The sequence below is a fragment of the Canis aureus genome, chromosome X (assembly GCF_053574225.1).
Source record: "Canis aureus isolate CA01 chromosome X, VMU_Caureus_v.1.0, whole genome shotgun sequence".
NCBI classification, from domain to species: Eukaryota; Metazoa; Chordata; class Mammalia; order Carnivora; family Canidae; genus Canis; species Canis aureus.
The window spans coordinates 27,878,780-27,905,994 of NC_135649.1; the positions used below are offsets into that span (position 1 = coordinate 27,878,780).

The following is a 27,215-nucleotide window of genomic DNA, read 5'->3' on the forward strand; positions in this document are numbered from 1 at the left end:
CATATCTGGGTTGAAACACATTTTCATTAAAATATATTATAGCTTATAACATTCAAGAAATGACTCAGCATAAAATGCTAAAAAGCATTTTACTTTATCCTTATAGACCATTATCAATCCTTTTGGTGTCCCGTTTAGTACTTATTACTACTTCCAGTTCACTCTCGTGGACCCATTCATGATAATGATGGCAGTTTCTGCATTAGCATTAACTTTGCCTCCTACCCATGAATCTACTAGCTTTCTAGCAACCTCTCTAAGAAGGGATGTGGGAAATGGTGGTATAACTTCAGTCTAATTATAAATCTGCCATCCATGCATTTATCAGAACTCTTCTTCAAAAAAAATTTATATTTTCACCTGACATCACCTTTTGGTGTAATATGTTCCATAAGTTTTATCCTCACTATGTTAAATGGCACTTTTACCTGTCATAAATAAAAGTATAAATTCAATCCAAATCAAACATACCATAATGACAGGAAGAACCTCTGTCACATACAACTAATCTGCAGAACAACAGTTAGCATCTATTGCTCAAAATGAAGGCATTTTCATGAAAGGCAAATATTGTACGTATTTTTGTCTTAGAACTCTAACATGCTGTGGATTTAAAACATAGAGTAAGAGAGATCATTTCTTGGGTGAATGAGTAGTGAGTACTAACCATATGGCTTGCATCAAGAGATTATTTTGTTAAAAAAGGGGGAGCGCTTGGCTGGCTCAGTTGGTGGAGGAAGAGACTCTTGATCTTGGGGTTGTAGGTTTGAGCCCCATGTTAGGTATGGAGATTACCTAAAAATAAAATCTTAAAAAAACCCACAGAGATTATTTTGTTGTCTCAAGTAGAGGCAGTCATCCTACTAAGTACCTCCTCTACAGCACTTTCTTAGCCTAGGCAGAGAAATTAAAATGAGGCATTGTGAAATAAAGATCCACCAGAAGGCATAATAAAAGAGGACTGGACAGCATTTTAATAATTTTGGAGTTTTACATGCTTAAGAGATTTTAGAATACCAAGAATCAGTCTTGCAAATTCTGAAAAAAAAATCTCTCTCAAGAAACATCTGATTTCAAAGTAAATAATGTGAACTTTGTTGCATAAAGGAAATTTCACTCTTGTTTAACTTACTTTCTCCTCATCCAAATTATATATATATATATATATATATATAATACATATATATTATATGTTATGGGAATATTTTTAGACCCACATTGCATAAGTCGTTAAGCTATACTTACTCTGAAGTGAATAAGAATATACTAAATTAGAGCAATGGCTTTGAAACAGATGGTGGGTTAACCCATTTTAAACTTCAGAAATGTGGCTGAATTCTCATATAGAACAGCCAGAGTGTGGAAGGCCAGTCTGAGCAACAGAATATTTTATTCATCACAGTCAAAACTAAGAGGTGGCATCTTACAGGGTGGAGATGCATTCATTTGGGGCTTAGCAATATTCCTGTTACAGACAGGTGAAAAAGCACAATATGTTTTATTAAATACAAGTATATTGGAAAACCTAGGGAAGGACAAATGGAGGATATGGGAAGGTGGCAGGGAATGACAAGAGTACGCAGGAGCAGATCATGAAAGGCATTTTAAGCCATGTAAAGGAGCTTGTAATTTATTCTGAGAGCAAATGGGATGTTTTTATGGTTTTTCATTAAAGCAGGAAAATTATTTGCTCAGATTTAACGTTTAGAAAAACGCCTGGTGGCAGAATGGAAGTTAGCTTGGCAGGCAGGATGGTGAGGGTTGTGAAATCAAAGAATTGAAGGGATGAAGATAAATTAGGAGACTATCATAGTAATCCAGGTGAGTGAGAGTGAGAGCATAAACTTCCAGGAATGGATAAGGAGAAGATGGAGTCAAGAAGTATTTAGAGGGTAAAACACACTTGACTTAGTGACTGTTTAGATGAGACAGGAGAGAGAAGAGTTGTTTGGCTTACAGACTTGGTAGGTGGTAATGCTGTTAGCCATGATAGAACATTAGAAGAAAGAGGTTTTAAGGATGAAAATAGACATTCAGGTTAAGATAACCTCATACATTATGAAATACCTGGTACTGAACGTTTAGAGGTGTTTACCCGTGAGAACACCAAAATCATGGGAGTAGAACAAGGAGAAAAGTGTGAAGGCTAGAACTCAGGGGAATGCTGATATTCTAGAAGGCCAACCACAAAGGATCTGGTAAGCAGACTAGGAAGGACCAACTAAAGGGGTTGGAGAAAAACTTAAATGGTGGTAACAGAACAGAAGTCCTCAGTGTGTGGTCTGGGGACCACTAGGGACCCCAAGACCAGGTTGAGGGTTCACAGAGTAAAACTGTGTTCATAATAGCACAAAGACATTATTTGTTTCAGTCATTTTTTTGGTTTTATAAAATATACTTATTTATCATAACATTATTTATATTAAAATGTAAAGGTTTATTGTTATTATTCAATAAATTAATACATAAATACCTGTAAAAAGTTATCAGTTTCTAATATAGTAAGTATTGATTAGATATAACCTACATCAACAAGTCTCTTTGGTGTCCTGAGTAATTTTTAAGAACATAAAGAGGTTCTGACACTAAAATATATGTAAAAGGTTGAGATAGGAAGACCAAAGAGCTAATGATTCATGAAAAACAATTAAGTGAAATAAGGACTGTTTATTGTTTCCACTAAGGAAAAGGCTGGCAGGTGAAGTGCAGCAAGAGGATAAAGGGATAAGGAAATTATAGTTGCTGGTGATAAAGTTTTTGAAGTCATCAGCCAAAGGATCAAACTCAGTAAGGAAGGAAAATAGGAGATGGAACCTAATGGCATGCTGAGGAAGAGATGGGTCCCAATGTCTAGACATCTTGAGGATATTGTAAGGTAGTTATGGCTGTGAGTAGGCTTAATAGCTAAAATGAGATGACCAGAGGGTAGTGCATCCAAATTTTAGATTTCAGACTCACGAAAATGTGGATCCCCTATATATTTTAGAACACAAAATATGATTCCCCTATATATTTTAGACCAAGTTAAGAAACATACGTGAAGAACTTCTTCCAGATGAAATTTTCTCAGGGAAGGCTAGATTCTGGGCTAAGTATAATCTCACAAGGTCCCTGGGTAGACTCATATGTCCACCAAAATATGAATAATGTTAATTTTTTTAAAAGATTTTATTTATTTATTCGAGAGAGAGAGAGAGAGAGAGGCAGAGACAGAGGCAGAGGGAGAAGCAGGCTCCATGCAGGGAGCCCGATGTGGGACTTGATCCTGGGACTCCAGGATCATGCCCTGGGCCAAAGGCAGGTGCTCAACTGCTGAGCCACCCAGGCTTCCCCGCTGAGCCACCCAGGCTTCCCTGGATAATGTTTAAATAAGAGCACTGCATTATATTGGATCCCCCAGGATAGACAAGACTCATACGGAATTCTAGATCACAGTATGATTCCTCAAGAGCTCCTTCCTTGGGCTTTCTATTGATCTTTATGGAACAACAGTGAACAAATTAAGAGGGTCCAAGATGACCCACTGTAATTTTCTGCTGATCAAAACCTCATCATAGCATTGCCAATCTAGTGAAATGTAGGCCTTATATAACACATTATAGTTAACTTCTAGAGTAACTGCTTACCATGAGAGTTGCTAAGGAAGGGCCTCACAAATGTCTATCAGGTTGAATTGATAATAAGAAATCCTTAAATGGAAGAAAAGACATAGGACATGTGCTTTGTAAAAAACAAAAAAGCAACTCTTGATTCCATTTCTTTTATATTAAACAAGTTTGGTCTCCTATTTAAATTATTAGGAAACTGGGCAGCCCCGGCAGCTCAGCTGTTTAGCGCCACCTTCAGCCCAGGGTGTGATCCTGGAGACCTGGGGTCGAGTCCCACGTGGTGCTCCCAGCGTGGATCCTGCTTCTCCCTCAGCCTGTGTCTCTGTCTCTGTCTGTCTCTCTCTCTCTCTGTCTCAAATAAATAAAAATCTTAAATAAATAAATAAATAAATAAATAAATAAATAAATAAATAGGAAACTAAAGGCTATCATAATGTTCCAAGGACATGAGAAGAGGTTGCTGAACTCTTAGCTAAATTAGTTGTGGCTGTGGCCAAAACTGAATGCAAATGTGATTTTGACAGTAAGCAATCTATGCTATTCTACCACCTAGTACAGAAGGGGCAGATTTTGCTTTTTGATATTCAAAGATTTCACCCAATCACCCAGCCCCATTGTTTATGTCATAGACAACCTTATTTCAACTTTAGTTCAGTTTTGCCCTTTATTCACTGAAGGAAGCATCTAGATTCCCTTTGACCTTGAATTTTCTTGTAACTAGACATAAATATTAAATATGGCACACAATGATACCACATAATATCCTTCATGTATACCATATCTCCAGATACTTTGTAGAATTAACCAATAAAATTGTGGAGTTAAATGAAAATAATATTAAACTGAAGATGGTAAATATAAGATTTTGAATTTTACTCATAACAAGCAACCAAGCTAATACCAGTTGTACAGTGCAAGACATAGATTATCAACTGTCAAGAAATTAGGAACAAGCATACTGTGCTATGAAAGAAAGTGGAAATTTTTTGGAATGGAGTGGTTTTGTTAAAGATCATGTGCTACTCCAGACACAGAATCCAAATGAATCCAAATCCTCTGAAGTTATCAAATCATTCAGTGGTTTCCCCACCACCTAGCAAAGAGCCATGAAGTTCTTACTATCTTTGACCTTGGTGGCAAATCTCACTTCAATCAGTCCATAAGCAGTTGAAGGGTCAGATGGATTTAGAATCTGGGTAAACTATTTGGTCTTTTCAAAAGTGAAAATTTTTATGCCAGTGAAAAAAATGTGGTAAAGCACTGCACATGCTCAGTGTGACTCCAGGCTATAATAGCACATGCTCAAGGATTATCATAGAGGTTATTGCAGAGATGGCACTAGTTAAGATTTACCAACATAGAATGCTGTGGGAGTATTTGAAAGCCAGCTGGTACAAATAGAACCTTTCTCTGTCATGCCTAAAACACAGCCTGCTCAAGATTGAATAAAGCCCAAACAAACCATTAGTATCTTTGGTTTCTGTTCCTGACTGCTGTATATTTTTAGTTAAATTTCCCTGACCAAATCCTGCCCCTGGATTAGCCGGCATTATTCTCCTTGCTGATAGGCACTAATCTAATCTTTTAAATTAGTGAAGTTTTTATAAAATGTAGAGATAAGAACTCATTAAGAGGAGGGGCAAGGAAGCTAAATTTTAAAAATAAGAGATTCAGTGGGCAATCAAGTTTAAATACATAAATATACTTCTCCCAAAAAATTATAAAAAGAGTAATGGGTATGTCTTTTGGCCCAAACAAAACAGACTTGATTATTAGTATACACAGCCGACTGGTGAATATAGTCCTATTTTTATAAGAAATTATAGTTTATGTGTCTTTTGTGACTTCAGTAGGCAGAAAAGAAACAAAAATATTTAGATTTCTCTATGACTGTCTCAGAAGCATTCTAGCTAATGAGGCCAAGGTCATGAGCTCAGTCACTGCTTCCATCATTCAGTTCTGTTCTGTTTCATTATGAAAGCCTCCATTTTCAATCTCCTGTTGTGTTCCGTCCTCCAAATCAGGAACCTAGTTTTGCCTTGTACTCCCTAATAAAACCTGAACCAGAAATGAATCTGATGAGCTAGACAGGTTTTTCTTGGACACGTTAATTTAACAAATTAATTTTAACAAATTTTAACAAAATTTGTTAAATATTATCAACTAATTTAAAAATTTGTCTAGAGATTTTACATAAAATCTTTGGCTTACATAACATTTCTAATCTCTCTTGAAAAATAAAAAGATCTGGCATACTGAAGCCTGCATTCACCAATTTGCCCACACATTTATTGAGTAGCTCTATGTCAGGCACTATTCTAGTCTTTTGTGTGGCAAAAATAAGATGACATCCATTGACTAGAGCCAAATAGGGACTCCTCCTAAAAGGACCATGATGTACTGGATCACTCTCCAGTACATCAGAGTACTCATCCTGCCCTCTTTATTCTTTTGTATTTAAGCTTGTAGCCCATATAATAAGATAATTCACACTGAAGTAAAAATGGCTGTGATAAAGAAAATGTATTATATCTCCCTAAGATTTATTTGCATTTTAACAGAGAAGACAGAGTTGGAAGCCAAGAATGGCAAATCCCTGACATTAATGTCATCACTTCCCTGTCTGAAGCCCATAGAAGATATAAGTAATCAAATGCAACAGACATCCTTTCCTGCTGAGTCTAGATTCTGTAGTCACAGTTTACTCAGAAGTTGAAACGGGATCCCTGGGTGGTGCAGTGGTTTGGCGCCTGCCTTTGGCCCAGGGCGCGATCCTGGAGACCTGGGATCGAATCCCACGTCGGGCTCCCAGTGCATGGAGCCTGCTTCTCCCTCTGCCTGTGTCTCTGCCTCTCTCTCTCTCTCTCTCTCTCTCTCTCTCTGTGTGTGTGTGACTATCATAAATAAATTTAAAAAATTAAAAAAAAGAAGTTGAAACATATTGCTATCACTACTTTGACTTAAAGAAATGAGATACTCATTATGAATTTATTATCATTAGAAGTTCAGGAGGAAGAATTATGTAGGGCCAGAAAACACACCTGAAGACACAACACAATCACCCTATTGGTACAACTGCCCTCTTCACAGCTACACATGATAGCCCTGAGCATGGCCAACTATCTCATATGTACATAGAATTGAACATAAAGAACACTGGGCAGGTAAAATTATAACGCATCTGCACTATTAGGTATTCATTTCAAAAGAATGTTCTATCAGTACTGGGTACACAATGTTCAAGTGTATGTGTGTGTGTGCATATATATATATATATATATATATATAGTATAAATATAAGAATAGATTATTCATAGTGAGTTCTGAGTTTCTGTAGAATAATATTGGTCCCTTAAAGCTAAATCTATCCACTTCGTCCTCCAAAAAGAAATGCAAATCAACAAATAGAGCAAATAAAGCCACATATGAGCCAGTTCAATAGTGTGTGTAGGAGATTGCAAGTTCTACACACTTCAGATTACACATAAGTAGAGAAATAAACACATGAATGAAGCAGAGCTAGCTCTGTAGCCCCTATCAGAGCCCAGAGTCAGGCAAAGACTAAATAGAAAAGATATGAGAGCTGACGCCTAGCAGTGGCAGAATCAATAAAATAAAACTCCCATTAACAAGAAGTCCCACCTTTGGTAGACAGCTACTAAGAACAGATCTCAGACCTGGCATTTGAAAACACTGGCTACTGAAAATTGAAATGTGGAATGTGCCTTAAAGCATACAGAACTAGGGTTGGTAAAAACAAAACAAAACAAAACAAAAACAACAACAACAAAAAAAAAAACAAACCTAGGGTTGGTAAATTGGCAAGTACAACTGCTGAAGGCTTAGAGGAACTGACTTGGGAAGAATGTCCCTCTAAGGCTTGATGGTGAAGGGAAAGGAGGAAGCAAAAGGTAGAGTTTCAGGATCCTGAAGAAATAAAAGTGAACCACAAAATTCAGGGGTATACCAAAGCCCCTATCCAAAAGGCACTGTTGATTTTTAAAACTGCACTTTAATAAGAACCAAGAAACGTAGTAACCTGCTAAGTCACCCAAACTCCTGACTCCTCTAGCTGCATACAACTGTTCTTGCTGACCTAGGAAAATATTTCAGAATGAACATAAAAAGGCAAACAACATACACACAAAGTTTTCTATAAGAAGAAAAAATAAGAATCCTGTCAGCTGATGAGGAACCTCTCCAAATAACCACCCCAAAGCAGAAGAAAAACTGCAACCAAATGCATCAATCTTCAGTATCCTTAAACAAATATTTGAAGATATGAAAAAAAAAACCTCACTCAAACGATAAATTTTAAAACCTAGAACAGAAATGCGCAAAAGGAAGATGCAAAATCAGAGTTGACTTAACTCGGAAAATAAATTTCAGAAAAAGACAAAAATCATCTTGAAAAAGAAAACTATATAGAATGGTGACCAGGAGAGAAAAGATTTGAAAATAAATGAGATGCAATGATGGAAGGCACTAGAATAGTGAAGACAGCAGCATAGAAATGATGAGGTAAAAGAGATCAGAGAAAGTGATTGCTATAGAAGATAGGCAAAGCAATCCAGACTACATATAATTGTCATTCCCAATGAAGCAAAACTAAACAATGACAGAGAACTAATATTTAAAACTATAATCAAAGGAAACTTTTGGGAAATAAAAGACCTGACTGCGAGCATTTAATAGAAAAACCGAAAGGACCCTGGAAATCTGATTCTAAACAGCCAACTCCAAGTCATAGCTTAGTAAAAATAGTAGCCTTTAATGATAAAGAAAAAAATAATAATCTCCTGGGCCTTAGAGCAGGATAAGTCATTTACAGAGGAATGAAAGAAAAGTCAGGTTTGGCATCAGACATCTTGACAACAGACAAAGCAAAGTAAGTACAGAGCAACATTTTCAGATAAACTCCAAAAAGGGAATATGAGCCACGGGTTTTATTCAAACAAGCCATCTTTCAATTATTACGGGTATAGAAGAACAGTTTTAAGCATGCCAGAATTTCGTGAATGCTGTGCTCGCAAACCATACTAGATTTGGAGTCAGCAAACTTTTTCTGTGAAGGATCAGACAGTAAATACGTCAAGTTTTGCAGGCCCCATGGTGTCTGTCACAAGTATTCAACTTAAAACCAAAAGTAGCCATAGACAATATGTAAATGAATGAGTGACAGAGTTCCAATAAAATTTTATGGACACCTGAAATTTGTATTTGATAAAATATTCACATATCCTGAAATATTGGTATTCTTCCTATTTTTTTCAACTATTAAAAATGTAAAAGTAATTTTTAGCTCATGGGCCATACAAAAATGAGCAACACACCAGATTAGGCTAAGGGTTAAAGTTTGTTGACTTATGATTTAGAGAATAAACTTTATCCAACTAAGAGATGATGAAGGAATCTTTGGCAAAAGGACAGATGGTGAAAATTAGATCTATTTCATTGTGGATTTAAGATGATTATAACAAATATGGGGACAAAGATGGAAAACAGTATGGAAAAATAGTATGTAGATGTTACATATTTTAATAAAGTAATAATAATTCAGATAAAACTGAAAGGAGAAAAGGGAAGAGTAAAATAAGCTCATTGATTGACACATAGAGGATCAAAATACAATTTCAAGCTGTCAAACCAAATAGTAGAAGATCAAGCAAGCAGAAGGGGAATGTGGGCATTATAAAAGGTAACAGCATAAAGGTAATAAATAGAACAAAAATAAAAACCTCCCTAAGTACCAAAAGAAACATTTAGAAACCAAAGAAAACAAGCTACATGAAGAAATACAGTAGATTTAACATAATACTGTATAACATAAATAATATGGTACAGTTTTGTCATATCAATAAACGTAAATGGGTTTAACTCACCTACTACAAGGAAGAGATTTTCAAAATAGGCCACAAAGTAAAACCTAATTCTATGCTGTTTACAAGAGACACATCTGAAATAAAAGGAGTCAGAAATGGCTAAAAATTAAAGAATTTACCAGGTAAATGGAAACAGTAAGAAAACAAGTCTTATAATCTTCATTTCAGGCAAAGTAAAACTCAAGCCAAAAACCATAAATCACAACAAAGAGCCTACTCTATGAAATCCCATGACTATCTGTGCACAATAACCCAACAGCTGCCTTTATAAAGCAGAAACTGCAAAAGATGCAAGGAGGAATAAACAAAAAACTAGTAATAAGAAATTTTAACCTACCAGTCTTAGGTCACATGGACAGAAACTTAGTAAATAAAAAAGCAAAATCAATAAGATCTTATGGCTATGTATTGAACTTAACATCCTGATAGAGAATATAACTTACTTCATAAGTGCTCACAAAACATTCACAAAATTTGATCTTATATTAGGTCACAATAGGAACCTCAGTGAGTTTCATAAAGTAGAAATAATACAGATACTCCCAGATCACAGTGAAGTGAAACTAGATTTTAATAAGAAAATTTTTTAAAAAAGAAAAACTCATTCACCTGGAAAATTTTAAAATAAAAAAAACCTCTTGTGTAAAAGGAGAAATAAAACCTAAAATTACAAAATTTCTTAGAAATGATAAACACGCCATGTGTCAAGATGTATGTGATACAATTAAACCATTTATGAGGAAAATTTGTATCAGTAAAAATGGAAATAGAGCTTTAAAAAGCAATAAAATAAACTAAAGAAAGCACAAGAAAGGAAGTAATAAAGATAAAGCACAAATTAATGGTGTAGAAAACAGAAAAATAATAGAAAAATAAAGTGTGGTTAAAAATCAATAGGCAGACCACAAGCCACCTTAAATCAAGATACAGAATATAGTCTGTGATATTGTAATCTCATTGTATGGTGACAGATGGGACCTATACTTGCAGTAAGCATGGCTTAACAACATAGAAAGAGGTCAAATCACTATGGTGAACACCTGAAACTAATGTAACAGTGTATCTGCTATGCTCAAAAAAATTTTAAAGAAAGAAGTCGGGGCAAACATGCAAAATAGGTAAGAGGAATTAACCATTGAAACAGAGGAAAGTTTAAAAAATAGTAAGCAGCTTAAAAAATAAAATTGGCATGCCTGGCTAGCTCAAGTGAGTAGAGCGTACGACTCTTGATCTCAGGGTCATAAGTTCAAGCCCCATGTTAGGCATGGAGCCTACTTAAAAATAAAATAAAATATTAAAACAAAATAAGGTAAGTAGTTCCTCTGCATGAATCTCCTTCACAGGAGTTGTATACTATTCAGAATACCAACCAGCAATAGGCAGAAGTGCCAGTGTCCCTGTGGACCTACCACCGGAGTGTGTGGCAAGCTTTTGAATATTTGTCAGTGAGATAGGTTAGAAAGCATATCTCATTGTAGTTTAATTTTGTATTATGAATGAAGCTGAACATCCTTTCACATGTTTAAAGATCTTTTTGTGAACTGTATACAGTTCACGTCTTTTGTCTATTTTTCTGTTAGGGTTTTTTATTTTTTGGTCTTCTTTGTCTCAAATTTTAAGAGTTCTTTATATATTAGGAAGATTCATCCTGTTGAATACATAACTGTACACTCCAAGAAGGATATAGTCTAATGACAAAAACAAACTTTTAATTTTACTTAGTAGGTTTAGTTCTGGTAGTGGTCTTGGTATATTGATTCTAATACTATTTTGTGTGTCTTGTACGATAAATGAGTAAAGATTGATGTTACTGAGAACAGGGTTTACTGTGTGAAAAACAAGATAAAAATATGGAATGGGGGAAGGAAAGAACTATGCGATATTGGATTAATATTAGGGACATAAATATGAACTCATTCTTTAAAAAACATACAGATAGATATGTGTGTATCTACATGTATGTGTGAATATACATAAATACATGTATATGTATGCATATATGTTAACAAATGAGGTAATAAAATCTAAAAATTTTGTTCTATGTGTATATATCTCTGCTTTGTCCCCTTAAAGGACTTAAAAACAATGACACCCCATTGCAATGAGCAATGCCCAAACTTGAGTTTCTAAGTACATTTTCTCTTAAAAGCTTTTTGAAGAAATGGCTGTTTCTAGGTCTGTGGCAGTGAAAGGAAATGCAAGGTAAGTCTGAAACATTGTGTTCAAAAGCAAGACATGTCAAAATGACGCAGAAACCAATTTGAAGGGGCTCCCACTGGCCAAATTTGAGCTTCAAAAAGAACAGTGATGGTAATGGATTAAACATTGAACAACAACAACAAAAGAATCTGTGAATCTATTAGTAATACTAAAAAATAAGTGGGCACATACTTTCTAGAAATGGACATGATTTGTACTTTAACTCACATAGGTCCCTTTATGCATAGTCATATTTTTCAAATTAAATATTGTTATTTTTAATTAACATATGAGAGAACTGACACTCAGAGAGGTCAAGTAGCTTACGCCAAACTGCACAGGAAGTTAGTGGGAGAGCCATCACTCTTCAGATCTAACTTTTCAAAAAGAGCCTATGCCCTCACTTATTACACTAAATGGCATCTAAAAAAGGGCTCATATAAGAAATACAGTTGTATAACCTATGAATATATTTATTATTTAATATTTTTCTACAACAGTATTCTAAAGGTAACATTATCTATTATAGTTATAGTTATTGATTTAATCGACCCCTACTTGCTGGACATTTAAATACTTTTCAATATCTTAGTAGTATATGCAACATCATATTGAACATGGTTGTTCTCAAATCTTTTTGGATCCTTTTCTTAGTATAAATTTTTAAACATGGAGTGCTAGATCAAAATGTTTAAAAACATTTCCAACACTTTAGATATATATTACCACTTTGTCCAAACGTTTTGCAACAATTTATACTCCTAGCAGCAGTATGCAAAGTGCTCATTTCCCTGAACCCTTGAATACTTCTGATGTCATCATTTATTAAAAAAAAAAAAAGGAAAGAAAAAAAGCCATTTTGATTGGCAAGGTTATATTTCAGTGTTTTAGCTTACATTTTTAAATTACCACTAGGGTTGAACATTTTAAAATGTCAGTGCTAATTTGCATTTCTTCTTTTGTGAATTACCTATTGATGTCTTTTGCCCATGTTTCTCCTAGAGGGTTCACCTGATGTTTATTGATTTATGAAAATTTTCATATGTTAAAGATTTTAACATAAACTGCATATCTTAACAATGAATAAAGAATCAAAATTACAATTTTAAACCATGGGGAAAAGAATTGAAACTGAGAGACTGCCATATTCTCACATCTCCTGATATCCTGGCAAGACATTTCAAGAAATATTAAGAAAAATTTTAGACCTATTTTCAGGGGTTATATGAAGTGCAATAAGCTTCCCACTGTCTATGTTTTCTTTAAAGCAAAACTTGAATCTATTTCAAAGATAGAAAAGAAGGCTTTGGGCAACCAAGTGATCAGGTTTAACACAAATGCTAAGACGGTTGGGATGAAAACGAGAAGAGATTGTAAAATCAATATAAAATACATAGCATATATATGACTTCAGTTACATGTGATCCACTAATCCAGTAAAGTAGCGTCCATATAAAAGGATGATTCCACTGATCATGTATTTTGAATTGATGGAGGGTTGTTACAGAGTTCCAGTTCTTTTCTATCCACTTACCTAAGATGGATAGGCAAAATTAGTTTCAATAATCAGTGTGTGGGCAAAGAGCAGAGTTTTCCTCTATGCAAAAGCACCTGGTTGGCATAAAAATTTAACCTATAACTTTGACCTCATTAGCCCAATATTCCACCTAAATTACTTCAGTATTAAATGTAGTTGGATAGGAAAAATGGATCACATCTTCTCCTGGTCCTGAATAAGAGAGAAGCTAGTCTCTGCATTTCCTTGGGCAAGCACTTCCATTCTCTCTCTCTCTCTCTCTTTTTTTAAGATTTTATTTATTTATTCATGAGAGACAGAAAGAGGCAGAGACATAGGCAGAAGGAGAAGCGGGCTCCCTGCAAGGAGCCTGATGGGGGACTCGATCCCAGGACCCTAGGATCTCAACCCAAGCCAAAGGCAGATGCTCAACCACTGAGCCACCCAGGTGCCCCAAGCATTTCTTCCCTTTAAACTTCAGTTTCCACATCTGTAAAATGAGGAGACTGAACCTAATGGTTGATATGTGGTCTCTCCTTTTTGAAAAGAAGATTTTAATTTTAGAACACTTTTAGATTCACAAAAAAGATGCAAAGATAGTGCAGAGAATTCCCATGTACTCTTCATCTGGTTTCTCCTATTACTAACTTCCTGCATCACCATGGCACATTTGTTACAAAGAAATCAACATTGATAATTACTATTAATTGAAATTGATACTTAATCTGGATTTTACCAGTTCTTCCCCAGTATCCTTTTTCTGTTCCAGGATCTCATCCAGAGCAGGATATTACATTCAGTGTTATGTTTCCCTAGCCTCCTCTGATATGTGACAGTTTCCTATTCTAGATGACCTTAACAGTTTTGAGTAGCACTGGTCAGCTTTTTTGCAGATTGGCCCTCAATTTGAGTTCTGCAGATATTCTCATGTTGAGACTAGGGTTATGGAGGAAGACCACAGAATTGTCATTATCATCACATCATATCAGGGATACATGCTATCATGTGCATGCTGTCACTGATGATGTTAACCTTCGTCACTTGGCTGAGGTAGTGTTAGGTTTCTCCACTATAAAGTTACTACTTCCCTCTCTTCCAAACTATAGTAGTCTGTGGTCCTTTTGAGCTCTAACATACCATGACTTTATGATGTTCCAGACAGATCTCCTTACCTGCACAGATCAATTTACGGAGTTGATCCATCACCAGAAATGCATATTTCACTAGGTAACTCAGCTGAAAATGTCCTTGAGACCCATTTCATACCCTGTGAAAACTCTCAGGTCTGTTTCATAAAATGAGACTCTAACCACTTTCTGCTAATCTTTGTAGAAAGTACACTCTACTTAAAGAATGATGACAACTTTACAGATCTTAAGAATGCTCTCGTTTCTGGAAACATTTTACCAAGAGAACCCAAAATCTATATATCTTCCAAACCTCAGCGATCATGATGATGGAGAAAAGGAAATGAGCAGCTTTGGGGAATGTTAGTGGGGAAAGGAGAGAAATGAATGTCTGTTCTAAATTAAGTCCAAGGTCTAGAATTAGGAAATTACATGAGGTTTTTTGCTTTCATTTTATTCTGCTATGCAGCTGTGTGAAGATGGCTGCTAAAATTCTCTTAGAGACCTCAGTCCCTCTACATTGCTCTCACTAGAAGAAGGCAAACCTTTTCTAGGGCAGGAAAGTAGAAAGTCCAATAGGCAAATGACCTGGCCTTTCTCCAGTTCCAACATGGTTTTGGAAAGGCTAGCTTGAGGGGAGACTTAGCCAGACATAATAATAAATAATAAATAATAATGTTTTAAATAATAAAACATTAGTCATAACATTTATTGAGCATTTATTATGTGCCAGGCATTTTTCTATGTACCTTACATGTACTGATCTACAAGGTCCTCACAAGAACCCTATGGGGAAGATACTACTATTGTCCAAATGTAATGCTGAGAATACTGAGACACAGGGATTAAGTAATTTGCCCAAGGTCACTCTGCTAACTGTAGCAGAGCTGGGATTTGAAACAAGACACCTTGGCTTCTGAGTCCTTGCCCTTAACTACCGCATGATAACTGCCTCCCTTTAGATAAACTATAAGCTCCAGGAGGGCAAGGCTTGTTACAACCAAGCAGTTACTGTTGTATTCTTAGAACCTACAACAGTGTGTAATACATAGTAATTGGTAACAAATAACTATTGCATGAAAGGAAGGGAAGGCTTGAAAGATCCTGGTAATGAATCAAGCCCAAACATCGGTGACTTTTCCAGAAGCACACTGTTCTGGTGCCACCTCAGGAAACCCAGAACAAACTGGGTCATTATAATCTCCACTCTGTTCTCTGTTTTCTCCCCAATCTTATCAAATTGGGTAAGGCAGCTATGGTTTTCTACCACTCATTTGTCTTCCATCTAAATAAGATAATAGAAATGAGAACATTTATATCTCCTGATTCCTCAGCCTCATATAAGGCCTGCTCTTCATTGCTAACTGTGAATAATCAGGTAATAGAAATTCAAGTCTTAAAAATCTCAACATCTAAAAGTTTGTAGAACAGATACCATGTATCTGTGGATATCATGACTTAATGCTAAATCAGAAAAGTGAGTTTTATTTTTTTTTAATTTTTATTTATTTATGATAGTCACAGAGAGAGAGAGAGAGAGAGGCAGAGACACAGGCAGAGGGAGAAGCAGGCTCCATGTACCGGGAGCCTGACGTGGGATTCGATCCCAGGTCTCCAGGATCGCGCCCTGGGCCAAAGGCAGGCGCTAAACCGCTGCACCACCCAGGGATCCCCCAGAAAAGTGAGTTTTAAAGCACCAGCTACCACGAGTTGATGACATAAATCAATGAATATATTTCCATTTTTATAATTTAAATACATCCAGGGCAAATGGGTAACAGGAGAGGGCTTTCATATAGGTCTATGTCTCATTCTGTATATTCACCAGTTTTATCTGGATCTTTTAAAAGAATATGGATATTATTACGAATAGCACTCAAACCAGCCATCAATAATAATAAAGTAATAGGCAGTAATTTGGACCATAGCAAAAAGGAGAATTTGCTGAGCAGGAAATGAAGTAAAATGGAAAGAAAAAAAAATTTTAAAGAAGAATGAAAAAGTGCTGATTCCTGGCCAAGTGGCTATTTTTGCTGCATTATTAATTAAATGGGGTTTTTTGAAAAAAATTTATCCCATCATTACGCCGCTGATTCCCTCTGACTCCACAAAGCAAATAATAATACAAAAGTAAGTACAATTTGAGTTATGGAGAGCACTTATTGGTGCTGTGACTTGAGATGAAAACACTAAATAATTGTGTCTGTCTGATAAGGAATACACAGATGGGCCCGTTATGCAACTGCAAATGGAGATCATATATTACACCTGTGATAAGATACCCAAATAGACATGTTATTTATAAATATTGCTGGAGCCTGGGAATGGAAAATATAAAATACATAGTAAATGAAAGTTTTAAGATACTATAATATAGAACTGGGATATTAAAATGATTTATTACCTTGATAGAATCTTTTCTAGCCTTGATACTGGATATAAAACTAGGACCATACTAAGGCTAAAAAGAAAAAAATCGTATGCTGCAATACAGAATAATTCATTTCATTTAGGAAAGTAAAGGTAGGGTTTCAAGCCATGAGGCTCAACAAGAAAGGTGTCCTCGGTTCCTGTGTTTTACCACCTCAATCTTTTCTTCATTTGGCATTGAAATTTACTGTTTCACCATGGCAGATTTGCAAAATGTGTTATGTAAACCAGATCAACGAAAACTGACTTGTTTTTTTTTTTTTTTTTGCTTCTTTTATTTAAATTAGTGAAGTCCTTTCTTTCTAAGGAAGTTTTACCCAGCCCCACCATGACAGCTTTTCAGGCTTTCAAAAATGTGTGAGAGGGACCTCAAAGCCATATTGACTCCATTCAAATTACTTTGAAAAGGAACAGTTAAGTATGTTTTATTTATGTTCATGAGGTAGTGCAAGTGCAGATATTTTTAGTAGAAAATGTATACGTATAACCCTAAGGGGGAAAGAAAGAGAGAAAACGTGAATAAAACAGGCTGAGGCAAAAGTAAGATGCCATAAATAAACATGCATTGCTTACTTTATTTAGTTCTTGAAAAATGCTTCTCTGAAAACTAATGGTTTTCAATCTTGCATGTAATCTGGTTATTACCTGGATAAAACCAAGATCTGAAGGTAATTTATCAAAGAGCTATAGTTCACTCATATACCAATTTGATGTTTGATATAATGAAAATGGGATTTATTTTAAGGTAGAAAGGTAACCTGGTTTCTGTAATGTTAGCAGTCACAGCATTTAAGTCAAATAGCATTTATTTCTGCAGTGATGTTCCTTACTGCAGAAGCATCTAGCTTCACACGGTGTCCACTGAACTATCGGTCTGGTGAGATGGCTTCCCATAGGAGTTAACTTGAAAGCCTGAAAGTCATCAGGGGTCACCATCTGAGTAATGTACTTGGCATATTTTTCAGGAAGGGAACTGTTCAACATACAAGTCGATCTGTAGCTCTGACAAGCTTTGGAAGTAGAGTGCAAAAGCAGTAGCATTCCCTAGCCTGAAGGGACATGAAGCAAGCTGTGCCTGGAGGGGGGAGGGGGAGGGAATTGCTGACAGGAAAAGCAAATTATCTTGGCAGGACTTGAAACTTATGACATCATCTGTTATGGGCAGGATTTTGTTTGTGAGACAGGTTTCAAACTTTCCAAATAGGTTTATTTAGTAGAATTAGAAAGTAACGTCAAAAAAATTCTTGCAACAAATAGATACACCATCCTTAGCTGAATATGTGTAGATTCCGATGTGCAAGATAAATTCCCTGAAAGCAAAGTTCTGCTTGCCTTACACATAGTGCGAATCCAAGGTTTGCTTGTGTATTTGATATCAAAGCCCAATTTATCTTGCTGTTAAGTGGGTTTTAACATTATCTATAAGAGAATGGGCACAAAATACAGAAAGATGCTGAATAATATGAAAGGTTTCATATGTCCTGACAATAGCAATAAAGGTGTTACAGTACATTGAACTGCCAAAATAAAGTTCTTAAAAGCACCCAAATTGGGACACCTGGGTAGCTCAGTGGTTGAACTTCTGCCTTTGGCTCAGGGCATGATCCTGGGGACCTGGGATCGAGTCCCACATCGGGCTCCCTGCAGACAGCCTGCTTCTCCCTCAGCCTATGTCTTTGCCTCTCTCTCTGTGTGTCTCTAATAAATAAATAAAATATTTTTTTTAAAAAAGCACCCAAATTTTTCCTGTTCAGATATTTTGAGGATAATTTTTGAGACTAGTAGATTTCAAACCATGTCTTTGGAGTTTGGGGGCAACTGTTTTCTAGCTCCAATCCCTTTCAATCAAGAGTTCTGTTTTATGTTTTATGTGTTTGGATTTTTTTTCCTATTTAATTGCTGGATTGCTCTGCTGCTTTAAATTGTTTAGAAAAGCTTTATTTTAGAAAGAATAGTAACACAAGAGAATGAACAAAACAATGCATCTATTAATTCAGATTTAACAAAAGGTTTGTGCATGGGGCACTTGAGTGGTGTAGTCGGTAAAGTGTCCAACTCTTGGTTTCGGCTCGGGTCATGATTTCACTATCCTGAGATCAAGCCCTGTATGTGGCTGATCAGAGTCTGCTTGAGATTCTCCCTCTCCCTGTGCCCCTCCTCACTACCTGCTCTCTCTCTCAAATAAATAATCTTTAAAAAAATAAAAAAGGTTTTTTGAGCACCTGCTATTTTTTTTATTATATAACAATACATGAATACATTATCATTGTAAAAGACTCTAACATTATTATGAAAATGTTAAGTTCCAGCTCCCCACTCTAAAGATCAGTGGTTTGGTATAATCCCTTCAGTTCTCTTTGTATGTATTTATATATGAAGAGATACATTTTTTTTTACTAAAATAGGATCATTGGATATACATTGTTCTGCAATTTTTTTTATACAAATCTTAGAGCTCTTTTCATGTCAGTACGTGTAGGTCAACCAGTGGTATGCTGATAAATGTTTAACTACCAGCTCTCTGTGCAAAAAAAAAAAAAATGATTTGCAACGTTTGCTGGTTCCTGGACTGTTAATAAACCCACTATGGGTGATTTCAACTACCAACATGAAGTCACTGAAGGTGGAATTAGGAAGATGTGTGCACAGTTGGCTCTTGTAAATCAGTACTAGCTGGCTACAGCACACCACTGAATCTATTCTTTTTCTTTTTAGGGTTTTCATTTTGAAATAAATTGAGACTTACAGAAAAGTGGGCAGATGCAGCTCTGAATTTCTGTGTACCTGTCACTCAGCTGCCAATATTAACATCTTGCATAACCATAGTACAATTATTAAAGTAAGAAATTAACATTGGTATGATGCTATTAACTCAGAGTTTAATACTGCTTTCTCCAGTTTTTCCTTTTTTCTCTGTTCTAGGATTCTATCTAGGATCCCACATTGTATTTAATTGTCATGTCTCCTTAGCTTCCTTCAATCTGACAGTCTCTTGATATCGGTCCTTTTAATTCTTACATAAGATTTCATAGTATGGGTATACCACTCTCAGAGATGTTAATATTTTTTACAATATTAACAGTCATTATATTGACAGTGTTGTGTTGAATTTCCTTGTTCATGCACCTAAGTGATTATTTCTTTTTTTAAGAAAAGATTTTATTTATTTGAGTAGAGGAAGAGAGAGAGAGCACACACACAAGTGGTGGTGGGGGGAGGCAGAGGGAGAGGGAGAAGCAGGCTCTCCACTGAGCAGAGAGCCCAATGTGGGGCTTGATCCCAGGACCCTGGGATCATTACCTGAGTCAAAGGCAGATGCTTAAGCTACTAAGCCACCCAGGCTTCCCTTATATATGATTTCTTTAGTAGATTCATGGAAGTTGAATTCCTTGGCCAAGGGACATTCCCAATTTACATTTTTACCTATATCACAAAATTGCTTTCTAAAGCTCCCTTACCACTTTATAGTCCCATCAGCAGTGTATAAGTAGAGTATTTCCTAACTACCAGGCACTGAGTTAGATACCAGGGATAGAAAAATTAAGAAGACGTGGGCCATACCCTTTGAATACTTTAATAATGATGAAGCAGACACATAGATACCTTCAATATAACATGGTAGGTCCTATGATAGGGTGCTAAAAGAGAAACATCCTATCTCTTTGTGGCATGTTCTAGATAGTCAAGATCAGCACTGGCCAATAAGAATACAGAACAAACCACATATGTAATTTAAAATTTCATAGTAGCCACATTAAAAATGTAAAAGAAAACCAGTTGGGATTAGTTAAAATTTTTATTTAATTGATATATATCTGAAATATTGTCATTTCAATATGTAGTCAGTATAAAAATTAATTTGATATATTCTATTTTTTTCTTTCATATTAAGTGTTCAACTACTAATGACTAACCACATTTCAAATACTTGTGGCAAGTGGCTACAGCGTTGGACAGTACAGACCTAGGTTATTTGGCGTGTATTTTCTGCATCTACTTCTGGAGCATTTCCTATGGTATCTCTTATAAGTGAATATTTTTGCCTTTTGAAGGGGAATGGAATGAGGAAGCAGCATCAATTATAAACATTAATAGAGGCCTTCAATCTTATTTAAGAGAAAAAAAAACAACATCCTAACAGAGAATGCAGAGAAGTAACTGCAAAAAGATTCAGAGCTTTCAGCCTCAAGAAATGTGCAAGTTAAGAAGAGCTTATTCTCCTAAAGTTAGCCTGCCTTGAGATCCAATGTTGTTGATCCAGTTTGGCAATTGGGGACTGTGAGGTATTCTATTTGTTGCCTTTGTAATAAATTTATAATTTCAGAGCATAGCTTTTTGCAATGGGATAAACCAAGAAGGATAATAATTATCGAATATACAGGACTCCTTTCTAAGGAATATTTGCTAGAGCATTAGGGACTGCCATTTTTAATAAGCTGAAAAGGCATTATTCCTGGACTATGTGAATAGGCATACACATTCTGTCCAGCCATTGAATTTCAGTGAAGTATTATATGGGACTGGTACTCCTGGAGAGATCTAGAATGTCTCCATCCCAGATCTGGGATGTCCCCCTACTCATTGAGGATGTCTGTTTTTATATATGTCTTTAGGAGAAACAGCTTTGACTTTGCATCAGGAGTACTTATATTAGACGTATTAGAACTAGCATTGCTCTTTTGGAGGTGTATGTTCCAGTATGTGTGATTTAGTTTTGTTACTTTTGTTCACTTGTAATGTTTATTAATGACCAGTTTGTGAAGTTGGTTAGAGCACAGAGACAGCAGAATCATGGGTACAGTCCTTCACTTTAAGTTTTCCTACCACTCGTCTTCCTCACTGAGCTTCACTCCTACTGGGCTCCTTAGTGTTCCTCACACATTACACACAAAACTTAAGAGTTTTGTGTAATTGCTGTTCCTTCCTCCTGAAAGGTTGTTCAACTAAATATTCATATGGCTTCACTTCATTCAAAACTGGGCTCAAATATTACCTCCTCCGAGAAGCCTTCCCTGACCAGTCTTACTTTTTTCTTCATAGCACTTATAACTACATGACATTATTTCATTTATTTGCTTCTTTGTTTCTACACAGCTACATTATATTAATTATATCATATATTTATTCATTGCCTGCATGTCTTAACCCACCACCCATTCATACGAGTTCTGGGAAAGTAGAGATTATTCACTGCTGTAAACTTAGAAAAACAGTGCCTGGCACAAGTAGACATGCAAAAAAATATTTGTTGAATCAAGCTATGAATATAATTTAATACTGCCAGTGTGTTCATTACTAGTTATACCCTTAATTCTAGCAGTTGGCTTATAATGTTTATACTTGGATTTGTGGGATTTGCCTCAAAACTGTGGCCAAAAATATGTGGCATAGATCTGGATGGGGATCCTCTAGAAGCTCAGGATTCTGTATCTTCATCCTGCATCCAAGGCTGATATGCAATCAGTGTGTCCTGGTGAGGCTATATTGGTTGTTTATATCCCATTCCATATTGGTCAGCCAGTACCTCTGGTGTCCTGACAAATATTTTTGTTACCTTTGTCTGTCTTCCCAACGTTCCCAATGTGCCCAGCATATACTTTGTAGATATTTGTTGAATGAATTAATAACATCCCATAGGAAGTACCACCATATCTTTCTAGTATTGGTATGTCCCAAAGGCCAACATAATTTTATCTATTGGTCTTAGTACGAACAAAATATTACTTATTTCTAACAGAACTCAAAGACTGGAGTTAGTTACCTTAGTCTACCCTCCACATACTTTCTGACTTCCTTTCTCAAATCAGCATATGGAAGTTCAGTTTGGAGGAGAAAAAAAGACCAAGTAGCCTTGCTTTGGTACCCATAACCTGTAGCAAGTAAATTAACTTGCATTATGTATTCATACAAATACATATCACAAAATGATTATTGCCTGGAAAAGACAAAGTAAACTCAAAAAATGATAAAGCTTCACTACTCTCAAAGAATATTCTACTAAATGTGCCCACACCTCTTTGTCTGTCTTGATTGGTTGGAAGTAGTCCATTCCACTTGATGGTGAAAAATTAATACTTTGCCTTATTATTTTGAAGTGATTCTCAGCACAAGCATTTTCTCTGTCATTTTTGAGTGTCCTCAAGACATGGATTTAACTTAAAGTATATAAACTATCCTCCTTGATCTTCAAAATCAAAACTACTATGCCTTTTGTTCCTTATGGCCAATCTAATTTCACAACAGTAACTGAACCAAGGGAATCCAACACATTTTCAATATGGCTTTTAACATCCATCATATTCACATTATTTGGGGAACAGAGTAGACAAAATTTTCTTTAAAAACTAATAAACCCCTTTAATTGGAGTATGTTAAACCAACCATACTTTATGTCTTTTGCCATACTGTACCTTACTCAGAATAATGATCATTTGAGTTTCAGTGGTTTCCAATAATTGCAAGAGAAATTCATCAGGCAGTACTGGCCTTAATCCAAAGAAAAGGGTAGAAACCAATTAAATGCTTAAAAGTTTTAAGGATAAATTAGGAGGTAGGTGTTAGAAATCTCTAGCTCCAACTAAAAGTGGATGAATGATTTTTAAATAGGCTATCTGGCTAGCTTTCCTGTTCTCGGTTGCTAATCCATATACTATATATGAGTATTAGACATACAAATTAGCCCCTTTCACTCTGCCTAAGGAACATAAAGGAAAATGTTAGATGGATTATGAACAGATCCACGTTTTTTTTCCTTTCGGTAAGATTTGGTTGATGTTAAAAATTGCAATGAGAAAACAGATAAAAGGATTTCCCCAGATCCTGTCCTAATTATTGTTTTCTTCCAACATTATCTGCCCTCGGTGACCTCATTTACTCTCAGTGTCAGCTGTTGCCTCTGTGCTTCCATGATTCCACAGTCTGGTTCTAGCCTTAATGCTTCACCAGAACTTCAAACCTCCAAAACTCCTATGTTGAACATGACTATCTGGATAGCCCATTGGTGTGTGGAACCCAGCACCTCCAAAGGTGAACTCATTATATTTCTCCCATCACCCCATCCTGCCCCAAACCAAATAGTCATTCAACAAACACGTCTGCCGCATCAGTTATCTGTAGCTAGTGCTGGCTAAGTGAAGAATCCCTTAACTCTGTTAATCCTTGCACTGTGCTTTCAGGTACTCAGGCTCAAAACCTAAACCTTAGAGTTCTCCTTTTCCCTCCTTTTTTTCTATTCTTGCCCTCAGCACACTAACATGTGTGCATGCAGGTACTCACATACGCGCACGCACGCACACAAACACACACACACACACACACACGCACAACTAGTTGGCAAACCCTGAGAAGATATTTATGCAATTTCTCCTTAAGGAATTGCCTTCTTTGCATTCCCATTGCCACTGCCCTAATGGAGACGCTCATTATTTCTCACCTAGATTATTGCAGTGCCATCCCAATTTGTGTTCTTGCCAACTCTTTGGGCCTCCAATTCATCGTTCTCCACACTAGTATTGGATTTATCTTTCCACAAAGGGTGCTCTGATGATATCATTTCTTTACCTAGAAATCATCAGTGCTCCCCATTGCTATCAAATTAATCTTCCTAAAGAAAACTGATCATAACACTCATTTGCTCAGAAAATAGCAATGCCTCCCTGCTGCCTAATAAATTGAATTCAAATATCTAAGTGTGGCATTCAATGTTCTCCACAATATGGTCCTAATCCTCCCTTTGAGCCCTAACTTCCACTACCATCTATACATAATTATACTCCAGCCAACCCCAGCCACTTCCTTTGCCCCAAATACATGCTGTGCTTTTCAACTTCGTGCTTTATTAAGCCTGCCCCCTCACTCTACCCATTGCTGTCACCTGTCAAAACCCTACACATTTTTCAAGGTACATCTCTAATCCTATTTCATTAAAGCATCCCTGATCAGCCAAGCCAATTTTAATCTGTTGTTCTTTTAAACCACTTCTTTTTTTAAGTTTTTATTTTAATTCCAGGTAGTTAGCATACAGTGTAATATTAGTTTCAGGTGTGCAATATTGCAATTCAATACTTCCACACAAAACCTGGTGATCATCACAAGTGCCCTCCTTAATCTCCATCACCTATTTGACCCACACCCCTTACCTCCTCTCTGGTAGTCATCAGTTTGTTCTCTGTGCTTAAGAGTCTGTTTCTTGGTTTGCCTCCCTCTCATCTTTTCCCTTTGCTCATTTGTTCTTTTTCTTAAATTCCACATATGAATGAAATCATGATATTTGTTTCTCTGACCGACTTATTTTGTTTAGCATTATACTCTCTAGCTCCATCCATGTCTTGGCAAATGCGAGATTTCATTCTTTTTATGACTGAGTAGTATTCTATCATATCTATATCTATATCACATCTCCTTTATCCATCAGTTGATGGACATGGGCTATTTCCATGATTTGGCTGTTGTGAATAATGTAAATAATTTAAACATGGGATTGCATGTATCCCTTTGAATTAGTGTTTTTGTATTTTGGGGGTAAATACTCAGTACTGCAATTGCTGGATTGTAGGGTTCTAGTTTTAACTTGTTGAGGAAACTCCATACTGTCTTCCAGAGTGGCTGCCCCAGTTTGCATTCCCACCAGCAGTTTGGAGGGTTTCCCTTTCTCCACATCCTCTCCAACATTTGTTGTTTCTTATGTTGTTGATTTTAGCCATTCTGACAGGTGTTAGGTGATATTTTATTCCTGGGTTGCAAGGGTGGTTCAACATTTACAAATTAATCAATATGATATACCACATTAGTAAAAGGATAAGAACCGTATGACCATGTCAATAGATGCAGAAAAAGCATCTGACAAAGTACAACATCCATTCATGATAAAAGCCCTCAACAATGTAGGTTTAGAGGGAGCATACCTCAACATAGTAAAGGCCATATACGGAAACCCATAGGTAATATCATCCTCAGTGAGGAAAAACAGCTTTTACTCTACAATCAGGACCCATACCCGGATTCCATTCTCACCACTGTTATTTAACATAGCACTGAATGTCCTAGCCACAACCATCAGAAAATAAATCACTTCTTTTATTTTTAAAAATAATTTGTAAAAAAATAATAATAATTTGTAAAGGGCAGCCCCGGTGGCTTAGTGGTTTAGTGCCGCCTTTGGCCCTGGGAGTGATCCTAGAGAGCCAGAATCCGGTCCCGCATCGGGCTCCCTGCATGGAGCCTGCTTGTGTCTCTGCCTCTCTCTCTCTCTCTCTGTCTCTCTCTGCCTCTCTCTCTCTCTCTCTCTGTGTGTGTGTGTGTGTATCCATGAATAAATAGATAAAATCGTTAAAAAATAATTATAATTTGTAAGGATTATTTTATTTGAAATGAGAGACTAAACCATTTTTTTAAAAAACAAAAATTCCTTTTCCCCCATTTGGCAAACATTGCCCATGTTCATTATAAGAAGAATGGACCATACATAAGTCCTAAAGAAGAAAATTAAAACCCTTCATAAGCCCTCTTGTTGTGAACATGCTGCTACATATCGTCCCAACCCTTTCTGTCTCCAGACATCAACACATCTATACACACACATTATAGATCATGCTATTCATACTGTTTAGTAGCCTGATGTTTTTCATTTGATGCATCATAGTTATTCCCATGCCAGTTCATAGTCTTCTGTAACATGATTTAATAGCAATGTAATCTTGTATTATTTATAACATCATCAGTTATTTCATTAATCTCCTTTTGATGAATATTTAGATTGATCATAACTTTCTACTAGTTTTTAAATGTTACAATGGATAGCCTTGTAGTTTGTACACATTCATAATTAATTCATAAAAATGGAATTGTGGGCTAAAAGGTAAGCCAAATTTTAAGGTTTTTTGATAAGTGGTGCCACATTACCCTCCACAAAGATGATTTTTTAAATACTCTCATGAAGGGTATATGAGAGTGCCCATTTTCCTGCACTCTGATCAACCCAGATATTTTTTAATCCTCTGATAGCAATTGAACCTGTATCATGTCAATTACTCTGCATTATATTATAGTTATTTTATACTTGTATGATTTCCAAATCCTACTCTAATGGGCATCTTTATTTTAACATCTGTAGCAGCTGTCATAGGACCTTACACACACGAGGCACTCAGGAAACGTTGGGTGCATTGAATTGAATCAGACAAAGCCATAGCAAAGGCCTCCCATGTTCTCGCCATAGCCTGTCCACCATTACTCTGCAGTTTCCATATACAAAGTGGAGTTCCACAGCTAAGGGAAATGGGAAAGGAAGGGCTGACGGTGTTGAGGAGCAGCATCTAATCCCATTGCAGTTGCTTCCTTAATGCCCCAACAGCTATCACTGGGATAGCTATAGCCTCAACATTTTAACAATGGGCTCCTTAGAAAAGTAACTACATGTATGATGTAGATATAAACTCTAAGCTGCTTGGCCTAA

The 27,215-nt window shown here is 36.2% G+C and overlaps 1 protein-coding gene across 3 annotated transcripts in view; it reads left to right on the forward strand.

The window, feature by feature from the left end:
* TENM1 (teneurin transmembrane protein 1) overlaps window positions 1-27,215 on the forward strand; it is a 794,498-nt gene that overhangs the window by 488,056 nt on the left and 279,227 nt on the right. The gene's annotated exons all lie outside the window — the stretch shown is intronic.